Source organism: Pteropus vampyrus, unplaced genomic scaffold, assembly GCF_000151845.1.
Source record: "Pteropus vampyrus isolate Shadow unplaced genomic scaffold, Pvam_2.0 Scaffold9, whole genome shotgun sequence".
In the NCBI taxonomy this organism is placed as follows: domain Eukaryota; kingdom Metazoa; phylum Chordata; class Mammalia; order Chiroptera; family Pteropodidae; genus Pteropus; species Pteropus vampyrus.
The window spans coordinates 12,900,063-12,924,561 of NW_011888790.1; the positions used below are offsets into that span (position 1 = coordinate 12,900,063).

At 32.3% G+C, this 24,499-nt stretch overlaps 1 protein-coding gene across 7 annotated transcripts in view; it reads right to left on the reverse strand.

Annotated features, from left to right (window-relative positions):
• Positions 1 to 24,499, reverse strand: part of PPP1R12A (protein phosphatase 1 regulatory subunit 12A) — a 130,776-nt gene that overhangs the window by 86,961 nt on the left and 19,316 nt on the right. The gene's annotated exons all lie outside the window — the stretch shown is intronic.

Sequence of the window (24,499 nt, forward strand, 5' to 3'; positions counted from 1 at the left end):
GAACAAGAAAGAAGTATACATAAAGCACTTCTTATCAGTATAAATGACTGCCTTGACAAAAAACTACTTGTGTAATTGAGTTGCAAGCTGAACTAGCCATTTTTTCCATGCAGTATCATTTTTACTTAAATGACAAACTATAGTTAGTCTAATTTGGATTTCTGGCAGAAATTGTCCTAAAAGTAAACAAAGTAAGCCTGTCATTTCAAGAAAAACAACAGTACTTGTTGCCCATGATAAATTCCAAGCTTTCAAGAGCAAAATAATTATTTTAATTAAAAAATGTTGATTAACATGGGTTAAGTATTACTATTTTAAAATGAATTAATAAATACTTAAATTTCTCAGTTTTAACCTCTAGTACTGTAAACATTAATACATACAACCTACAGAAACAAAAACCTTTTGGGGTCTTTTAATAAGTTTTAAGGATATAAAGGGGTCCTGAGATGAAAAAGTTTGAGAACCTCAGCCTGTTGTAAATAAAGGAACTTTTATCAATGCTTACTTTGTGTCAAGTGGTATGATTGGTGCTTTATCTATTTTACTGATTTATATACATTATCCTCACGAAAACCCTCATGTGAATAAGAATTTTGCTGTATCCCTAGCACTTAATACAGTTCTTGCCATGTGGTAGGGGCTCAAAAAATGAATGAACAAGAAAACTAAGATTCAAAGAGATTAAGTAGCTTAAATAAGCTACACAGGTAGAAAATAATAGAGCTGAGATTCTAACACAGATGTTCCGATTCCAAAAAAAAAAGCTCTTTCCACACTTACCACTGCTTTCCACGGATGTTCCTAGTCCATCAATGTATTTCTCACCTATCTGCGGTCTCTACAACTGCACATCATACATTCTAGGCACTTTAGTGTTTGTTGTAAATGAAGCCAGCTTTGCTTCACTTATTACAGACACAATTAGTAGCATTTTCTTAGAAAATGACAAAGTTGGTGTCAAGAAAACCACTAAGGATAAAGTACTTACATCTAAAGTGGAAAAGCACTGATGGAATCATAGCTTTTGGCTCCAGGCTTTAGTTCTGACTGACACAAATTTTGTGGACAAGTAATTTAATCTTTTGGGGGCTTTGGTGTCTTTATTTTTCAAGTGGAGGGAAGAAGCTAAAATTCCTTAATGCATTGAACATTCTTATGTATTCATCATTCTTCTCCTTAGAACAATTTTTTAAGCAAGGTCGCAAAGTGCTCAAACAAGTACCTTACACATAGCTGAGGGTAAAAAAACATATAAGTAATATTCATATAAACTTTAAATATACACTGCTTGGGAAAAGTACTGTTTTTTTTTTCAAGGAGCAGTGGTTAAAGAAAGAGTAGGAGAGATTGAAAACCATAGCTATCTAATATCAAAGGAAGAAACACCAAAATTCTATTGTATTAGTAAGTAATTTATAAAATGCTAAGATAGCTAATGACTCACAGTGGCTTGAAATAATAGACCTATTCATAAGCTTAATAATTTTTCTTGAGAAAAGATACTAAGTTTTATTCTTCTTTTCTCTCAACCTCTTTTAATTCCTACAGGCTACAAAGCAGCATTCTGATTTTTATCATCAATTTAAAAACATAAAACTCTACTTGATAAATGTATCTAAAAAAATGATTCTTTATAAAGGGATATGAGAACATATTCAGAATATATTAAGTTTTTTAAAAAGGATACAAAAACAATTAGCCTAATGAGTCCAATTCTACTAAAAATTATGTACACAAAAAGACTAGAAAAATATATAATGAAGGTTTAGTTATTACCATCGGTTGTGAGACTGAATAATTTTTATTTTCTTCTTTAAATTTTCCTTTATTTTCAAAAGTTTACATGAATAGGCAGTGTTTACATAAAAAGAAACTCTAAGATTGATTCTTAAATGAGAACTCATGTGAAGAAACAATCAAATTGCTAATGAAAGTTTTAAAATTCATATAACCCCTTCAGAAAAGCATTCAATAGTATGTACTAAAGTTATGTAGATTGATAAATGGGGTAGGGTGTATGTGTATATGTGGGGGGGGGTGTGGCAGGGACAGTCTATTCATGTAATAGAATCCTATACATCAAAGAAAAAAAGAACAAAAAGAACAAACTACTACTACCTTCAATAACATGGATGATCCTCATAAATATAAATAGTGAAAAAAGGCAGACACAAAGGACATATATTGTAAGTTTCCAAACAAAGCTAATCTCTGGTAATAAAGCTCAGAGCCATGGTTAAATGTGTGGGAAAATAATGGGGAGAGCATGTGGGAACTTTCTGGAGAAGTGGAAATGTTCTCTACTTTTCTGATTTTTACTTATGCATACACATATGTAAAAATTTATTGAATTGTATACTTAAAAAGCTATATACTTTATTGTATGTAAGTTATATCTCAATTTAAAATGTAAAAAAAAAAAAAGAAAAAAGATAGGCTACCATTTACTGAACTCCTACTATGGATTACTTCCAGCATACGGCACTACTTTTTCTAAATTGTACATGCTAAAATACGTCTTCCTGTAATTTCCATCCCCTCCTTCCTGAAACTTCACATGTCAAATGGAATCCTACTTTTAACTGATAAACTTTTAAATATTATAAAGACTTTTTCCGTGGAGAATTCTCACATATTTTGTAGACTATCCCTAATTCCTTTAGCTACTCTTCATATTATATAGGCCAAGGAACTAGAAACACACGGGATGGAAAAGATCACATGATAATATATGAGACTAGTCCATAAATAACAATGATCATATAAGGGAATAAGAGCAGCAGGTATAAAGTTCTAAAATATCACTGGGAATATAAAGAAATCTTGCGACTAAGATGGTCCACAGAGGTCTCATTAAGGAGTATATATTTGAGAAAGGTTTTGAAGATTACATGGGAGTTATTCATTTAGCAAGTTAACTGGAAGGAACATCAATGAGCAAATGCACTATAATTACAAAAAATGCATAGAACAAACAAATAGCAAGTCATCCAGTGGCATAAAGCATCTGTTAATTATAAAACAGGATAAGGTTAGGTGGTAAAAGGTCTGAACATACTGCAGGTAAAAGATATGAATATAATGCAAAGGTGACTAGATTTGATACTATAAGTCAAGGGTTTCCAACCCCTGGGCCATGGACTGGTACCAGTCAGTGGCCTGTTAGCAACCAGGACACATGGCAGGAGGTGAACGGCAGGCAGGCAAGACAGCGAAGATTCAGCTGGTATCACCGCCTCAGCTCCACCTCAGATTATCAGGCATTAGATTCTCATAGGAGCACTGGTCCCTTCTTGCCAAAAAGGTTGAGGACTGCTGCTATAGACTGTTTTAAATCTTTCTACTCTCGCACATCAAAAGAACCTATTATACTCCCATCAAGAACAATGGCTCAATTCAGCAGTAGGGGGAAGCAAGAGAAAACATTTTAGAATTTCAAGAAGATGATGTTTGTGAATCTATTCAGAGTTTTTAAGTAGAGGGAGTGACATGATCAGTTCAGTATTTCAGAAAGATTACTGGAAGTAATGTAAAGAAAGTATTTCAGAAAGATTACTGGAAGTAATGTAATGTAAAGGGAAGAGCCTGAACTCAGCAATTGTAGTTATTCAGAATGGATCTGTATTAAGAAGAATTTAGAGGAGAAAATGTGCAAGATTAATTAAAGATTGAATATGAAGCGTGAAAGATAGGGAGAAGCCATAGAAATAAATACCACAGGATCAAGGGGCAAATTGGGGAAAGATGATTTTAACTCTGGATATGCTGAACAGGTGTCTGTATAACTATCTAACCATGCATGTACAGTGGTCAACTGAATATGCAGATCTTTGAAAATAAATGTGGGATGGAAATATCAATTTGGGATTATCTGCATTAAGATAATAATTAAAACAATGGGACTTAAGATCACTCAGAGAGAATGTAGAGAAGTGATTATGAAAACATTAAAAGGGTTAAGATTAAATGATAATATATTCTACTTGGAATACAATGACATTTGTGGTATTTTATTAATTTAGTTAAACAGAAAGTTCTCAAGTTCACCATCTATTAAGAGAGACAATACACAAGTAGATGATTATATCAAAAGAAATATGATAAATACAATTATAGAGCTGTGCACTGCTTAGTGTGGAAGTTCAAGGGAAAAAAATAACTAAGGAGAATGGTGGTAGCCAAGAAATATTTTCCTGGAGAAGATTCTACTCCTGAGCTTAACATACGAACAAGTGACAAACACTTCCTGGTGTATGAATGCAAAGTTGCATATGGTGAGGATTAACGTGGGCAGGATTTAGAACAGAGTTTTATTTGCTTTATATTATAAGTAATTCTTTGAGGTTAAAGATGAAGATTTTTCAGAATAGTTAATTTTTAAAGTTTTTCCATTTTAAGAAGGTGATTACCCTATTTGAAAAAATTAACATATAGGAATAGCCATTTCCCAGTAAATCATGGTTGCTGATTTTGATTTAAAATATCTGTTTCTCAGTATAAGAAACACCTACAAAAATAACTGAAACAGTTCATGTTAAATCTGCATGTTCCTTTAAGTTTTAATATAAATTAAATGCTAAAAACAATGTCACAAAATACATATTATATATGAATCTCAAGTTTGTCATGTAAATGGTTCAAGTATTTTCCAGAACATTTATAAAGCATACACAAGAAACTGGCAAAGCATACCCATAAAAATATTGTTGCTAAGAGAATCAAAAGCTAGCACATTAAGAGACACATGATGTGCTGACTTTAAATATTTGACTAAATATGGTCAGTTTATTAAGCCATATGTGGAAAAAAACAGAACGACTCAAATATTCTTCCGAATCTTATTTGACATGTTTAAGTTTTTCTTGAATACACATTCAGAGGAATTACCAATAATAAATGGCTATGTGAAGACAGTATTGTCATTTAAACCCAAGTACAGGCAGTTTTGTCAACTTTAGCTGTAAACTAATTGAATAAACTAGTTCAAGTATATAAAACATATGTTTTTCTTTTAAAGGGGGACAAACATTGTTCCCCATGTTTTAAGAAAAAGATGAAAAATCAAATAACGAAAAGTTGAATAAAGGAGCTATACAATGTTCGCTCAAAGTAGACAAGAGTCCATGGCTTAAAGAAAGATTCGGGATGAGGCATGTGTTTCTTAAAAAATCAGTAAATTTCATTCCTAGAAGAGATAAAAACAAATGTGTTTAGCACCTATGTAATTCGACTGAGTAAAATCACAATTACAAGTTTAGTAGCATTTAAAACGTATTCTAACATTGTTATATTCCTTTTCATGTAAGTGGTTTTGTTAAAAGTACAGTCTCCAGAACCAGACTGTCTGGGATTAATCCAGTTCTGCCATTTACTGGCCAGGCGTCACTGGGTAAATTACTTAACATCCTGTGTGCCACAGTTTGCTCTGGAAAATGAGAATAACAGTAGCCACCTCAAAAGTTTACTATAAGAAGTATATGAATTAAAAGATCTAGCACTTACTGTCAAATAGTAAGTTCTGTTATGTTTATATCAATACATAATCCACATTCTACATCATCCATTTATATTTTCCTTTTTTAATATTCTTACCCAAGACGTACTTTTTCATCTCTCTATAAATTACAAAAAAATTAAATGGTAGAGAGTTGTCAAATATCCCTTCCAGTACTACTTTTAGTAAAAGTCCCATCCACCTATGATTTCTAAGAGCATGATTAAATTTTAACTTAGAAAATCTTGGACATTTCAAACCTCCTTCAAACACTTTTATATATAAAAGTTTTACATAAGCTTATTCATATATATTATATACAATGCAAGAGAGTAAAGCTAAAGAAAAGATTTAGTTGTATAATGTATAGCAACTTAGGTGAAAATGTGATTTTAGTCAATTAGTTGAAATGCTTACAATTTGTGCCTAATCATTAGTAACAGTTAATTACTGATAAATGATATACAAATGAATTTGAATGCAAAAGTTCTCTAAATCAATTTCCACCTCCTTGAAACATCTCTTTATGACTCTTAGGAAAACTCAGTTCTGTTCAACTTGTGAGAACAGAAATTTGTAGATATACCAGAAAATCATCCATGTCCTAAGCATTCTGGGTGACATAGGTGTCAGTCGGTATGATTAAAGAGGAACTGGATTTAAGATATCCAAGCAAGTTTTTGTTCTATTTTAAAGAAAACTAAATTTAGATATGTCAAAGGAGGAATTACGAGTATGGTTTATATGAGGAAAACGACAAAGAACTCCAAGCAGTACTCCCAACACTAAATAATAAAAAACAAACACCCTGGTCTTGCATTAAGACTGGCAAATAAAATGAGCATGTATAATCTTAGGAGGTCATCTATAATATTTAGTTATGAAAACAGCTAATAACTTCAGCATTGCATTTAAGTTTAATTAAATTTTTTGCCTTTCTACTCTTACCACGTATATAGGAAATCTAGATGTAAAAATAAAAATCTGTTCTCATAATAAATCATATATTCAGATGATAAAATGAATGGAACAATAAATTCAAAATAGATTATAACAATGGCAAGAACATGGGGAATTCTACATTCGGATTAATAAAAGTTCTGGCTATTTAATGTATATATAGTATCCTATAGAGAATATTGCAGACAAAATGCCTGACAAGGAGAAGACATAACATATATTTGCGGATTGAAAGAACTAGACACAGCAAATATACATGCTAAGAAGATATGAAAAACATTTTTGAAATAAAAAAAAAATAAAGTTTCTAGGGTAAAAGTAATCTAAGCACTGCTTAATATTCATACTTTATCCAACAAGTACTAATTATTTGAATGAGAATTCCCCAAACTGGAAACCATAAATATTCAAAGATTAAAGTACACCCTTTATCTACTCTTATTACACAGCACTGTTTTTTCTTTTACTGATAAATATCTATAAGGTACTGAGTTAAACCTAGAGGACCACGCATTTATTTGGGGACATGATAGGTAAGAGCATTTCCTCTAGAGATTAGAATCCTTAGTGACAAAAATAAAAAATCGACTTCAGGATCATTCTCTTACACAATTTTTATTGATTGTCTACTATGTATAGCAGATTGGGCCAACCATTTTTATGATATGATACAAGGACCAGCACTAGAGAGCATATTATCAGTTTCCTTTATGCACACTGCCTGGCATATGGCAAGTACATAATAAATATATGTAGATTAAATCAAAATAAAATGCTAACTTCTCCTTAATGAGTAGGCATTTATGACCTGTATATATACGTACATAAAACTATACTAAGTACTGTGAAACCTGATACCTTTATTATTTCATGTATTCTCATCTTTTCCTCCAACTAGATGCAGTCCCTTAAGAATGGAAACTGCCTTATATACCCATAATACCTACCAGTGCTACTCAATACGTTTTTGTTAATGAACTAAAACAAATGATCATGTAGTACTGTCCTTGGGATGTTTATAATCTAATTAGGAAATTAAGATATGCAGATAAAAAAGAAAAAAAACTAAGCAGTTTATATAAGCAATATAGCAATAATAATATATGTGAGTAGAGAGAGGTTGAAGAAATCTTTTTGGGAAAAATAAATCTTTTGCCAGGTTTCTTTACTGTCTAAACTCTGGAGTTAGATAAGAAGGCAGCTACAGGCAGCTCTTTTCCTTGTTGGATCTTTTATCAGACATAGTCACTAACTGACCTAGAGGGGTTTAATCCATGCATATTTACTAACAAGAAAATTTAGTTTCAAGGGAATAAAAGCATCTACTTACTATTTTATTCAATTCAATTAAAAAAAAAAACCATCAGGTTACAAGAATATGTATTATGAGATACAGTTCTTGCCACTGATATGCCTAATCAAGAGTCTGAAAGAATATATGGCAAAAAATTAACAGAATTCAAAGTCACTGAGATATTTTCTAAAAGCTTATCTATAATGAGGAAATAAAACTCATGGTTTTCCAAAACAAAAGATTCACATAGTTGTTAGCTATCTAATTGTTTCTTGACAAATTTCTTCAATGTTCAGCAAAATGTGGCCAATAAAGAATAGATTATTGATGAATTCAACAAATATGTATTGAGTGCCCACTAAAGCCAAATACTATGCTAGTTGCTAGGAATACACTGTGGAAGGATATAGAGCAGATTTCTGTCTGCACTCACAGAGCTCAGAATTCAGCAGAAAAGACAGATAACTAAACAATAACAAAAAGTATGATAAATGATATGGATGTCACTGGAGTACTTAACTTAGATGTGAGAGAAATAGAGGAGAAATCAGAATCTGAAGAGAAAGGAAATTTTTTTTTTTTTGTCATGCCATGACATGGATAGGGGAAATAATAGCTGGGAAGAGGCAATCTAAACATTGGAATTATATTCCTGCATCTTTTTTAGAAAGGAAAGACAAAGATATGTCTAACAGAGGCTGAGAACCTGGGAGTTCTGCTATATTCAGATACACCTCAGCAAAAAGTATCAAAGATGAAGTAAAAAAATCTATAATTCTGGGTCCTGGGGAAATTGAAAAACTTTATTTGGTTATGTTAAACATATAGATATTTTCCATTTTAGACTACCAAGCTACTCCGTATCTCTGGGACCCCTGATGGAGAAATTAAGGAAGCAAGTCACAAAACAGGAGGGCCACCAAACATTCGGACAGAGAACAAAGGAAAAACAAACACACAAACAAGCAAAGATGATAACTGTTAAGTATGTTGTTAAACGGTAAGAAAGGGAGAAATAAACAATTCCTAGTAAGCAAGTCATAGTAAATAGGAACCAACCTTTAAATATTTATTAATATAAATTAAGGTATGGAAAATGCCACAAAAATTATTTTATTTTAGTTTGCTGCTTGTGGTAGGTAACCTCTAAGATAGCAAAGATCCCAGACTCAAGGCAGTCACATTATGGTGTAAAACCCTCTGCTCGAGTGTGAGCTAGACTGAATGACTTGATTCTAACAAAGTGAATGAGGTAGAAGTGATGAGGTATCACTTTTGGGATTAGGTATGTACTCTCTCTCTTGCCCTCTCTTGGATCACTCACAAACCTGGGTGAATTCAATTGGTAGGTCAAGAAGCAGTCAAGATGAGAGGCCCATGTGGCTCTGCCAATAACCACACGAATGAACTCTGAAATGTATCTCTGCCCACCTCCAGCCCCCCTAGTTAAACTTTCAAGTGAGATCTGACTCCCAGCCAATAGCTTGAGGGCAATCTCATGTGAGATCTTGAGTCAGAAGCACCTAAGTCACATCCAAAATTCCTGAACAACAGAAAATGTGAGATAATATTTATTATTTTAAGTTTAGGGGTAATTTGTTATGCAGCAATAAATAACAGCTACATTGCTAGATATCTGATGAACGTAGAGGCATTTATATTAGTTTTCAATGCTTCAGCTTGTATGTTTCCAAACATTATGTTCCCTTTTCTACTTAATCTCTAATCTGTCTTTTCTTTTATTTCATCTCCTCTTAAATGTCATCAATTAGTCTTTTAAGCTAGTTATCTAAATTTAGACCTATCACTCCATTTCCACCAATCCAAAGCTCAACCACTGGACTGTCCTTCATTTCTTGAAATCCTGAAACGATCTGAAGTTACAACTTCAGAATAAATAACAATCAACTGATAATATGCCAGTACTCCTATTTGATGAGTGAAAGGGTATAACAGCATAACCTTCTAAATGATCAGAACTAACTCAATAAATACAAAAATTATTATAGTCCAAGATTTACCTTTTATGGAGGAAGGTCATATAAATAGCAAGAAGGGAAAAAGTCAGCTTTTATATAATCTTTTGCATTTGAAGGAAAGGGATATGTGTCATTTTGTATTGCATAATTCATTCATTTATTCACTTTTCCCAAATTATTATAAAAAGATGATAGTACTTTTATATTTACAGATAATGAAGTTTTGACATGCCTTGAAATATAAATCACTACTAGTCAAAAGAGAAATAAGGCAGAAATAAGAATACCTAAATTTTAAATTTGCCTCCTGAAACAACTGTCAGTATGGAGCACTTTTGTAAGCAATTTATAAGAAAAATTTACTGCAGTATTTCTCAAACTTTCTACGAAACTGCTGAACTAGAAAAGTTAATAAAAGAATCTTTCTCAGAAGCTAAGCAGGATCGGGCCTGGTTAGAGTACTTGGATGGGAGACCACCTAGGAAGACCAGGTGTTACAGGCGTGAAAAATAAGGGATAGTAAGCTGACAAGGTCCTTGCAATCTGTGAGGTCAACTAAGGGTTGCCTTGCCTAAAAAAAAAAAAGAATCTTTGACAAAAAAGTTCTTAAAAACAAGTAAATTTAGGAAATACTGGAATAAAACAGATTTCTTTACTGCAGAACTTGTCAAGTAACATTTATTTTTATTACCAAAATCTATTTTATGTCTAAGTTGAGGTAACCATTGTTCCATACATACAATCTATCTGTAATATAATGTGTGTACCATTGACTGTGATTTCCAATTCTCTCTCGGATATATTTAATCAATAACGAATAATTTTATAATTTTACTATTTTAGAGAGAAAACTTAGTATGTGGATTTCATGTACCAATAACTGCGTAAGTCCAGAAAACTTTTGAAAGATCTTCTTATTGCTTACCTAAACTAGACATTCGATGATTAACAAGGCTGACTCGACACATGACAAATGAGATTTTCATCTTTTTGGATAGTTCTCCAGCTATCTAAAAGACTGACACACAGCTCTTTCTGCCAGAAAGACCAAGGCTACAAAATTCTGCTGAGGTAGATGTGACAAAAGGTTTTCAGATAAAAAACTCAGTGCTAAGAACTCCACGAAAAGCACATCCTTAGCCCCATCTCAAAAAAAGCAGATAGGCAGAAGAAGAAGGTTGAGTCCAATTGCGAAGAGAAAGTTACCTAACAAAATTTCAATTCTTTTTGATGATAAGAATTAACGAAGGTAGTTTGGGACATTAAAACTTCTCTGGAAGAAAAACAAAAGAGTACTCCCGAGTAATGTCTGAGGCACTGCTGGACCCTACAGATTGCTCTTCAATTTAGTCTTCTTTTAGCCATCTTAAGTCTTAATTTCTAAGGCCTTCCCCAAACTATGTTAATGTAGCTAGAGTTGAATCACTCTCTCTTCCATTTTCTGTTAACACCATGAACATGTGTCCTAACACTCAAAACACTGTATTATAATTACCTACCCATAAGTACTAACTCTGCATTCATTTTCTTCTCCTTCTGCCTCCACTATACTATGAGCTCTCAAAGGTAAGGATTACATTATGTATTCATAACATAGTATCTAGAATACAATAGAAAGTAATGAAATGTTGAATGGAGGAACCTATAAGTATGATTTAACTTCGCTAGTAGGACTCAGGAATAGGTTGCTGATTCTTTGTCACCTGTATATAGATGACAATATCAGAGAAATTAATTTTTCCATGTCATATCTGACTTACCATAGGAGGATGGATAAGTTACAAAACATTTTGCCATCTTATTATGTTAGGGGGAATAATAACTTCTCTTTTCCTATATGAAAAAATGTTTAACTGATAAGAAATTTAATACCTACAAAATATTAAACTATTCTGGAGTTAGATATACAAATGAGTGATACTCATGATCACTCAAAAAAAAAAATCATCACATTCTTCAAAGCAAATAGATGACTAGAGCTGAAAAGATAATAGCAGTGTAGAAACAAGTTATTATTTTAGCAGCCTTTTGTTTTGACTATTACTGCTGCTCTTGAATGTTCTGTTCACACCTTTCTCACCTGTGTTTCTTAACCAGATAGGGGGAGTTCCAAGGTAGGAGAGACTCCAAGAAAATAATTTCAATTTCACTTTCTCCAGTACCTGCCATTAATGAAACCTACACTTCCCATTGCACCACATGCAGATATGATCCCCTATTCTCCCTTATAGTGAGACAAAATAAACCAGAACTGCCTCTAAGTTTCCTTTTTTAAAAATCAAGTTATATAACCAGTAGCATGTAATGTGTTGTTAAAATAATGTTAGCATTCTAGCATAAAACTACTGCCACAAAAGGAATTCCTTCTACTAGTAAGACAGACTTCCAATGCACATAAGGTTCTTAGTAATTTAGCTACTGTCTTGTAATAAAGGCAGCCAAGAGAGCATTGAAGACAAAGTGAAAGAAAGCCAGCTAGTTCGTTTTTTTTTTTTTCCTTTTCTTTTTTTGGAGTGTTGCCTTGCATTTCACTGAAGTCTAAAAGCTAAGTCTTGACCATATAAGGCCTTGGGATTCCCGTGGATGGAATCGCCTAGACAACAGTCAAATCTAATAACCTTAAAATAAATGAAACACACAGGTACTAACTGCCATGAAAGGATTTTTAAAAATCTAGTTTTCAAGTAAATATACTCTTGCAGATAATCTCAAAAGTGTTCCTGTAAAACATTACAAATTTACAGTTATAATACAGAGTAAATATTAATCACCGAAATTTCCTTTAAAAAAAATTCTTTTGATGGAAATTTTCCTAGAGTCTGTTACACATTCCTTTGTCATTTTAAATAAGTACAAAAATGTAACTTAACTTCTATTAACTAATTATGGTATCGACTATTAAATTCTGATGTTGTACAACAGTATCCTTGTTGCCAATAGTTTTAGGCAGCTAAAATGTTACCTAAAATACTTTTTGGGAATCATGTTTGCTCTAAATAGATTTTCTGCCTTCTATCTTGCTTTCATTTGTCACCTCTTTAAACTACCTGATAGCCTCCTTCTATTCTTCATTTTAATTTGTAGCTCTTAATTTGCCAAACATTAAAAAATAATTGCGCCTAATATGATTACACAGAAACTATGTGAGGACTTCTCCCAAGTAAAATAAAAATACTTGTGCTTAAGTGTGTGGATTCTGCAACGTCTGTTTCAGGTTTATGAGTAATGCTTCTCTTCTACTTGTTGTTTAGATTATAAAGTTTCCAATGAGAAAAAAAAAATCACAGAAATTATGCCCTGTAAAATGTAGAGGGCTGATCTATAAGCAAGTAACATCAAAACTTACAACTGCTGAAAATAAGGAAACTAATAAATGTTATTGGCAGTGTTTTCTTTGCATGGGAGTGATTAAGAATAATTATGTGACACAACTTGTGATCACTTCAGAGCTCTTGGAAAAAAAATAGTGGTGACCCTAAGAAAATGAACAAAGAACGTGAGATAATTTACTTTTATCATATTTATATTTTACAACTTTGTATGCTCATGTCTTTAGAATAAAATGTACTAATAACTTACTCTGTGACTTAATTCTCGAAAATTAAAGAACACAAAAAGAGAAGTTCATTTTATAGAACTCAACCATGTATAAAACTTAAAGGAATGGTCATGTCTGATACAAATTTAAGTCTTTTCTGTTACAGTTGTTTCATGTTAATAAGAAACAATGTATAAATAAGACCTGGTGATAAACCCCAAAGCTCTATTTTATAACAATATATTTCCTCTTCCAGAAAACATCTTTCAGAAAACCAAAACCTGTTTCTGAGCTTTAGTTCCCCTCACCAGCACTGCTACACTATTCAGAACTTTTTAACAATTATTGAACATCTATCATTTATTATATACAATATGCTGGGCATAAAACGATGAATCATGATTAATACAGATCCCTATGAAATCTATTATTTAACTGGGAGCCAAACAAGAAATAAGGTGATCTTTATTTAGTATGGCAAATGCTATATATTATAGGAACTCAGCAGACAGAATAGTCTGGGGAGGAGTCAGGGCTTCTACGAGAAACCTAATCTGTGTCTTTAAGGATAAAAAAATTGTGAGGGTTAATCAATTTCCTTAAAAGGGAGGAGGGGAGTAGTATATCAGACAGAGAGCACTAGTATTGCAAGAAGGGATGGTAGGTGATTAGGGAGAATTAAGTAGAGATGAGAGGGGAGAGACTGTAATTGGCCTTATAAACCACGCTAAGTAGACTAAATTTACGCTGTACAACTGTATTTGTCAAATATGAGTAATAAAAGGGGAGCCTTCTAAAAAGAACAAAAAAAATCCCAGACTTCCCTAAAACTGACTGAAACAATATTTATCATGCTATTTAAGGAGCTTAAACCCAGGCCTTTATACACACTTTAGTGCCTGTATAAATCAAAACAAATTTATACACTCACCATTTTTTTCTTTAGTTTATAAAATCAGTCTTTGATCTCTTTTGTCTGAGAATTGACCCTCACCTACTGCAACCATGACATTTCATTAAATTTATCTTAGTATTTCCTCATTTGTCTATGACAATTAAATTTATTATATTTGGTACCAACTCAAACATAAATGCAAATGCCTGCAAATGAAACTAAGCAGCAATATTCAACTGTAAGACAAGTCATTCATTTGCCTGTCTACCCATTAATGTTAGCTACTCAATGCTTATATATTTTAGTTCAGCTTCACAATGAAAACTCAAGAATTAAAACATTCCTGTTGAGATGGAGGTTAAGAGAAAAAGAGTTTTAAGACCCCTAAATTTCTGGGTTATGTGATTAGGTGAAGGATAATGCCACCACTTCCATGTGTCACCTCTAAGATCCCAGAATTCTGAAATTCCCAGAGAAGAGCATAGTACCCCATCTCTCATCTTTTTCTCCCTTTTTGACTGTATCTTTTTTGGGGGGATGTCCTCCTTGTGAATTCCTGATTCTTGACCCCTTCCAATTCTTCAACATTTACAGGCTTTACTTACCTACTCTCTATTTCAATTATCTATTCACCACCCCAGAATTCCTTATAATTCTCTGTAATTCCTTATAACCAATCTCTAGGGCTGAGTAGAATAGTATCCATTTGCTCTCTGTGCTCTTATGCAGATGCTGTCAAGCAATGCTAGAAAAATCATGAAACCAGGTTGATTTGGTCAGCTATCACTTCACCCTAACATCACTGTTAATATTCTGACAGAATATTCTTAAATGTCTTTTGCCTGAATTCCTATAACATTACATTTACCACTCCAATCTCCTCCAGTCTCCTTAAGATCCCACAGGTATTAAATTCTACTGTTCCACAATGCCACTTATGACAAATACCAAATAGCTACACAATCTTACACTATCAAGAAAACTGAAATGGTCAATAAAATTTTCTGAGGATCTCACTCCACATTAAAGTTCTTATACCTTCACATTCCACTTCTTCCTTTCCTTCAGTTTAGAGGAAGAAATGTCCTACCCATCCTAAAAAAATTTTCTTATTGACTTCTTATATAAATGCCTTATATTTTTCTCTGTTTATGTTTCAATATTTTATTCTATTGCTTTAGCCAAACTGGACTCCTCTCTAGTCTAATTCTTATCCTGGTATTTCTTCTAATGCTACTCTCTCCTCCTATAATGCTTTAACTATACCTCTACCCGCCCCCCCACCCCCGCCAAATCCTTTCCATTCTTTTACATCCTAAAAACTACATAAAACATAAAAACATTTCCTGATACTACCTTCCACAAGTAATATTCTCCTTTTCCTCCACTCTTTATTATGAAAATGTTCAAACATACAGCAAATCTTAAAGAATGTTGCTTCTGTATCCACCATCTAGATTCTAGTATTAATAGGTTACTACTTGCTTTGACACATATCTATCTATCTTGTCATTCCTTTACTCAGCTATTAATCTAGCTACTTGGAAATGTATCAAAAAGGTAAAATTATAGAGATCAGTATAATTAGTAAATTATCTCCCTAAATACTTCAGCATGTGTATCATTAAGTGGAATTCAATATCTGTTTAGTTGTATTATGCAAAATTTACATACTATGAAATATGGGGATCTTATATGTATGTTAGCTGTGTTTTAACAATGCATAAACCTGTGTAAGCCAAACCCCTATCAAGATTTAGAACATGACTATAAAGTTCCTTCCTGTTCCTTTCTAGTCAACTCCCCCCATCACTCACCACACACACACACACACACACACATATTCAGAGGCAACCACTATTCTGTTTTATTTTTCCACCATAAGTAAGATGTGGGTGTTCCAAAATTCATTAAGTGGAACTCCAAAGTAGATCCTTATTTTGTGAAAGACTTCTTTAAATGAAATGTTTATGAGATTCGTTCATGTAGCTGTGGGTATTAGGGGTTCATCCTTTAACTGCCTAGTAGCTTATCCATTCCTTTATTGATGAACAACTAGGCTCTTTCTACTTTTCAATTATAAAGAATAAAACTGCTTTGAACATCTGGCACAAGTCTTTTTAGACCATATGTTTTATTACTCTTGGGTAAACATTAGGTATGGAATTTCTGGGCAGTTGTATGTTTATAAGAAAATGATAAATATTTTCCAAAGTAACTGTACTAATTTACATCTCCACCAACCAGAATTCCAATTGCTCCACATTGTCACCAAGACTTGATCATGTGAGTTTTCTTTCATTTAGCCACTGATTGGTGGAACATCCTCTTTTATGAATATAGTTAGCACTGGGTTATACCTTTTATCCTGTTCTGCATGTTATTTATATATGCACTTGACTTGCCTCTATTAGACTATATACTCCTTGAAGTTACAAATTTTGTTAGCCTTCTTTCCCCCCCATAATGTTCCTAGAAGAATGCTTTGCACATGCTGGAACGATATATATCAGTTTAATTAAGCTGCTTATTAAATTTATTTATTCTTCTTGTTGTGGTTAAGTCGTGAAAAAAAAGTCAAAGGCACATCTGTGAAATGAGGCTGCAGACAAATCAAGGGTTGGAAACTATCCTCCAATTTATTCCTTCCAGAGATAGATGTAGGTTTCTGTCTGGGATTTAAAAATATTTTCAGAAGTGTATCTTCACACAATCTGGAATGGCAATTCTCTTTAAGTTCAGTGCAGTATACAACTTCAGAAGTATACCCACTGAATTTTAAGGAAAGGAGAAGGCTCCTGAATAGCCACCACAGATACACCAAATCAAACCAGCAATCAAAGAGATGTCCTGTACCATAGTATAGAAGGACTGTCCACCTATTAAAAATCTTAATTTAACTACTCACCTGTGTATCTATACATCAAATAAATCAGGGAGAACAATTTCTAAATGTTCACTTCTATTCAAAGCTCCAAGATTGAAGTCTTTGAAATGGATCATTGTGAAGAGAATTCTTCATACCATTAACCACTGTCAGAATGTCTAGCAATCAGTATTTCTAGCTAATGTGCTAGGGCAACAAAGACAAAAGTAAGGAACTTATATTTTAGTGGGAGATACAGTCAAGTAAATAAATTACAGAACTGTTACAGAAATATGCAAAAGTTCAAGGACAATACACAAGAGGGCTCTAGATCAGGAACTAGTTAAGATATGTTTTGTGGTAAAGTGATTACATAAGATACATAATCATGTGAGCTAGAAAAATAAGGGTCGCCCTTGAAAAAATCAGTAGTAATCATGCTCTGGAGCCAGCTTTCTCTACAGTGATTAATTGTGTTCAGGAGGATTCCTGTTGTTATTGAAGGACAACTGAAGGACATTCGGGTTCTTGACATGACAACTAATGGACATTTGATTTGTCTTCCAGTTCCTAGTGATTATAAATAAAGTTACTATAAAATTTTGCATACTGTTTTTTATTGTCACTATATGTTTTCATTTCTCTTGAAGCAGCAAAATAGTAATAAGCTTTCTTTAACTTGCTCCTCACTTTCTGAAGTCATTATCAAAAAAAAAAAAAAAAAGAAGAAGAAGAAAATGTGCAGGACAACTACATAGCCTCCTTAAAAGTAAATATTACCATGCAGTAAGAATAAGTTATGTACTAATTGAATTTGTCAAAAAAAGACACAGGGTAAGAAAGAGAAAAGGCAAAGTGAAAACTAAGATTAAAAAATAAGCTACTGAATTTTAAAACTTAATCATTCAACAGTTATTTAGTGAGCCTTCAGTATGAATGAGCCAGGGACTATGATAAATGCTTAGACTTCAATGGTAGACAAATAAACAAATAATAAATGCATAATTACACTCTAAGAGAAGAGGTATGAAAGAACCGAGTAGTAACAGGGACAAGTTTGTGAAGAATAAAACGGAGTCAACAAAGGCTTCCTTCAGGAAGTCACGAAGTTTAATGAATAAGGAGTTAGCCAAGAGGTGGAGAGGCTGTTTCAGGCAAAGGGAAAACAATACAGGGGCTGGAGGTATGTAACAGCTCAGTGTATTGAAGGGTCTGAAGGAAGTGTACCTGGAATATAGATGAACAGCAGGAAGAGACTACAAAAGTCAGTAGGATCTTGCTAGGTCTTGTTAAAGATTTGGGATCTTATTCTCTAATGTTCAGCTTGGATAGAGTGTCAACTACTTAATACACCTGATAATCTGTTTAAGAGAGATATATAAATTGAAAGCAGATTTCAATTTCAAGTCTATGATAAACGTTCCCTAACAAAGAATATCATTTCCTCTGGGCTTCAAGTGTTAGAGATAATATCAGTACCAATGTTTAAGGTGAAAATTTGACATTTCCTCTTAAGCTCTTTTATTTGTATTGTTTTTTATACAGTATTTCATCTAATCCTCACAACTGGTCCAATTTTTCTAGCAAATGCCAGATTTTTTGAAATCTGATTCCCAAATTGAAAAATATAGTGAGATTCTTATTTTAAAGTTATTAAATTTGGTTGAACATTTATCTGATACACAAGATAATTTTCAGAGAGATAAACAACAAATGTTGAACTCTGAAAGTAACTTACATTTTTTTTTTTTTTACGAAGTCTTGCTTCCATGCTGTTTACCATACAAAGTCATTTTCAACCGATTCTATCTAAAATACCAATCAAGTAGAATCTAAATGTTTGTATTATTCTAAATATCACAATTTGTATCTTGGAAAGTCCTATCTTACTTTCTCGTTTCATGCATATACATTTTCTTTTACCTATTTTGCTTATTACAATTAATTCTTTGAGAAAATAAAATATAAATACAATCATGGATTCACTTTTCAAAAAAAAATGTAAAACCACAGTACACAACTATTACTAACTAACCTACTTCCCCCTCTACTCAGTAACTCTACCTTTCTCCCAACACATTAGATTTCCCCCCTGAAAATCTGCCGGTGTATATCATCTACAAACAGCAAAGTAATTATTTTTATGTAAAAGTTCTTCCCAATTCTGCTGGACTAGAATAAGAACACCATTTATATGGTTTCAAATGGTATCATTAATTAAAGAGAGAAAATGCTCGAAAGTCATTTCAGACACTTCCATTTTGTTTCCCCCAAATAGACTATAAACTCAAAGGCAGATACTTTCTATTTGTGCCTCAACATCTAACAAAAAGTCTGAAACAGAGTAGTTCCTCAAATATTAGCTCTCTTTCCCTTTGGTAGGAAAGACTGTGCTACGTACTTTCACATATACCATCTCATTTCATCCCCTGAAATCCCAGCTGCAGAACATTATTATCCTTCTTAACAGACTCTGAAGAGGAAAGGGCATAGAGAGATGAAGTAGCCCATTACAGTGGAAGTTCTTCCCTCCACACTTTACTAGCTCTCCATTTCTTAAACACCGCCCTACAATATAACATTTTACTGAGCAATTAATTTTTAATAAACTTGAAAATAACTGCAGATTTCATTTGCTCCACATTCGACTTTTTGAAAAGATACAGCTCTAGGTGCTTATAAGGGCCAAACGAAAGTGTGTATAGTGTAGAAGTAAAGCAGAAAGCAAGGTGAGAAACTATGGTAATTTTCCAAAACACAATGAAGCATCTTCACTTTGCCTGAAGTGAATACCAATAACACATAAAAGTTCACATAAAAATACAAAAGCATTTCCAAAACCTAAAATAGCAAAATTCATATTTGAAAATCCACTTTAACACATTATACTGCAGTTCAACTCACAGATGGCTTGGCTAATCTTTCTTCCAGCTGCCATGTTACTAAAATAATCTTTCTCCACTAATTCTATTCATGTTTTACTATAGCTATTATTTTCCAGCTTGGTATACTTGAAAGCCTTCAAACAATTTTTTACAAGCCATTCTGCAAAATTCTGGGTAAGCATTCCAGCAAAATAAAAATTGAAAAATCCCACTAATCTAAAGATAGCACCACTAGAGCTTAATAACATACACTTAAACAGTAACAATAATTGAGAGCTAGAGTTACACAGAAGTTGTTCAAATATCCTATTCTAGAATCTTTTTTTCTTTTTCTTTTTTCTTCTAAAGGGGAGGCATACAGTAACTGTATTCCAAATCTTCTTTTCTGCTTTCCTGGCAATTACTGTCCAGGCTTTCATCATCCACATTTTACAAAAGAGAAATAAAGCTCAGAGGGGTTAGGGTTAACAGAGAGCTAATAAATCACACAAGATTTAAACTTGAGAACCAGAGTTCTTTCCAGCTACCTTCTCTCTACTTGCAGTGTTAAATTTGACTCATTATTTGTTATTTGGTATTATAACTCTCTTTACTATTAAACATATTATTTTGTTTATATGTTTAGGTTTTTTCTTGATTTTTAACTCTTGTGTATGTATTTTAAATTATGATTTTGAATCAAGCATTTTCTGTAGAAGCATTAAAATTATAAAAATGATTTCATTTACACATATTTTAAAAAATTTATGTAATTGACCTATATTTAAATGCTAAAAATTATCCATATCTTGAATCATCTGAAAGGGACTGAGATGGGTACAGTAAAAATGAAGCTAAAATAAAACAAACTCCCATTTCAAAAGGGCAATTAGATTGGTGAAACCTTTTGAGAGCAATTTGATAATGCATATAAGCGGTTTAAAATATTGCTTCATTTTGACACATAAGATTCAGTTCTGAGAATCTGTACTAAAGAAATTATCCCGCTTTCATTGAAAAAATTATTATACATTAAAATGTTCATCAAAATATGAGTGCCAGCACATGCATGCCATAAATATTTGCTGACCGAATAAATAAATGAGTGAGCTATGAATAATGAAAACCTAGAAAGAGAATTGAAATCATTAAGAAAATTATAAACATCCAAGTGAATATTATTCAATGATAAAAATTAAGAAATATTAGCTATATGGTAAGTTGGATAAAAAACTCTAGTACAATAATAAGTATATAAAAACTACACACAAACACAAACCTATGCAAGGTAGAGAGACTGCAAGAAAAAACATCATTATATTAACAGAGTGAAGGGACTATGCTAATTTTTTTTCTTTCTTCTTTCTTAGTATTATCCAAGTTTTCATAGGGCAGATATATAACCATTGAAATTTTTCTAAAAAGCTAAAAAGTTAGAACATTTAACAAATGCCAGTAGAAAAAAAATCAATTTTTCATTATTTATATAAAACTGACTATACTTCATAAATTACCTCACGATTCTCTTTATCCATGCATAATTAAATTTTAAAATGTATTTCATTAGTATGTAAATATAGGTTATAATAATTCTCTGGCTCTTCTCCATAGTCTCTTTTGTATGTTTCTAAGAGAGGAAGGAGTGCAGCTGCCATCTACAAGAAGCCCTTGTAAAAAAGATTAAAAAGAAAATTAAAACATCGTTTGATAAATTTCACAATTACCGTAAGAAATTATTAGGACAAGACCTAATCCTTTTCTTAGTTTTACTGGAACTCATTTGCTCATGATTTTTAATTTACAATAAACATAACTTTGGCTTTCAAAGATAACTAAAAAGATAAAACTGAACTCTAGAATTACCTTCAAAATTAGGGGGGAAAAAATTAAGTGTCCAAAGATACTTAGCCTATGCTAACAAAAAGGTCATCAAATTAAAAAAAAAGAAAACAAAACAAAAAATTTTAAGTAGAGAATATTTCCTTAGGACAGGTTAAAAAATAAAAGTTCACTCTACCGTCTATTTTCACTACTGGTGGGCTTAACCAAATTTCATTACTCTATATAAAAATAAATCTATTTTCTTTAAAAATTGAAAATGGCTATACTGTATGATACTAAGTCAGTAAGAGCTTATAATATTTAAAATGGAGTAATCTCATTAGCTTAAGGAGAAATCAGATTGTTTGCTACAGTAAATTTCCAAAGAATAGATTTTTTTATATAAATGTGTTGCTGTCTGGGATTGGAAATGTTTAGTTAGGTTACTAACTCATAATTCATTTTTCCTATATAAAGCTTTCTTTAAACAATGCTAAATTTTACAGTGTCTTGCAGAGTAATTAGAGTAGAATCTTTCTTGAAAATGCACTTCTATTTAAAACAGGTTGATGATCAAAAGCATTTTATTGAATTATTTCAGAACTTCAAAGAGCATACTGTTTGCAGTATTAAAGTATCTATGATAACCACCATACCTAAACTAGGTTCTAGTTTTACTTTTATTCCAAAATAGGAAGAGAACAGTTAATAATAGAAAAAAACCAGATGCCTTTGACTTTTCTGCCGAAGCTAGGAACTGCTTTTCTTACAGTCTTTTTGTTTTTTATCTCCCTGTCATCCACAGTCCTGTAAAACGCAGAAGTTCTAAACTTGGAATCAGATTATCCAATAAAAACAAACAAGCTTTTAGTAATGGAAAAAATGACTTAATACAGGAGCAGAAGCTAGCAGAAAAGCAGGTATGAGATCCCATATACATAAACTGAAAATGAAACAGAAGCATTTAATAAAACTTTTTACACAATATCTTCTGACAAAAACATTTTAAAGAACTTAATGGAAAACATAAAATACTCACATAAGACCTGTGACTTGCTAATTCTGTTATATTTTAGTCATTATATGTTCAGTTAACATTTTTCAGGCAAAGGTATTTAAGAACCAAGGACTGATAACATAAAAATTAACCATATCCAACAGGGTCCTAATTTTCTTGTCCAGTATCACCTATAATCATAAACAGCAAGCCCTGAGACAGTAGAGCATGTTAGCTTGCAAAGCTAAACCTTGGTGGTGTTCCCTGGCTACATCTAGGAAGTTTCTTGGAACACTTCACTGGTACAGCTTCAGAAGATAACTGACCTACGGGATCTGCTCTGGCCTATCTACTGCGCTATAATTTGGTCCCAGGGATTCCTGAGGATACCATAGAGATAGAATCTGGTGATTCAAGTAGTCCACAGGGACTATACCATAGTGTTTAAGAGAACAGTATTGAGTCAAACTGCCCAGGTTCAACTCCCAGCTGTGTAATTTATAAGCTTTGTTGTGACCTTTAGTCACAACACTATCTTATTTTCTTCATTGGTATAATGGGGTAATAAGAATAAAAATATTTACTTCATATTATTGTTGTTAGGCAATAAAACTGCCTAAAATAGTATATTATATAAACATTATTATAAGTATTTACTATTTATTATTCCAATGAAATAAATCCCTCTGAAGATGTGGACGTGTTACAAAAACTTGTTATGAAATAAAAGTTCTATGCCTTAACCACAGCCTCTATTAAATGCCATATTATTTTCACAGTAGGAAGAGGAGGAATCATTTTTTTAAAGTATAACTAATCATATTTACCATTTGGGTGGTAGCAAAGAAGAAAGAAGTTTATTGGGGAGATAAAATCTATGTGAGTTAGTCTAAAAGACCCAAGTAAAATAGAATGGATGGGATAACTATGACACCTGATTAAAATGAACATTAAAAGTATATTTCAAAATATAATCTCAATGAATTACTTTGTTCTTTAAAAATTTTTAAATAATCTAATAAGAGCTACACAAAATTAAAATGCCTTATATCTGGTTTATTCTGCTATGAATTTCATGCCTAAAACATTTAAAGTTAATACACTACCAGAACTTTTTTTAAAAAAACCCTACAATTTCAAGGGTTAGTCAGAGCACAAAGATGAATATTAACAGTTCGAATTATTTAAAAATTTGTCCATTTAGTATTAAATATATGCAATTCTATTAAAACACAGAATGTAGCTAATGGCTAAGAAAGTAAATATCACTGACTTGAAGAAGGAAAGCAGAAAAAATTTATCAATCAATTCCTAAATTCTTATAGCATCTAATACAAATCAATCTGTAACTTAAGCACAAAATTCTGAAGATTAAAGTGATAAAATATTGATCAAAAAACCACCTTTTTCGGTAAATAGGAAACATACGTCATCAAATAAAATCAAAGGGAGACCCAAAAGAACATTTTCATCTCTGATCTGAACTACAGAATGACTTCCCAGCTGCTGTGTCCTTATATATTTTCCACAACTATCAATAATTCCTCCTACAGTAGACCTTAGTTCATTCACTCGTTACGAATTCTTTACCAATTTATAAATCAAGTCCATACTTTCAGACTTCATTCTCTCAACCTTTCTTCACAGACTATTCTCCATTTCCTAAAACTAAACCTCCTTCAGGCTCAAATACACTCATTCCATTTCTGTTACTTGGGTTAAACTCTTACCTCACTCATGACTTTCAGCACATTTTAAAGATTGTGAATAATTCTAGCAAAATATGCT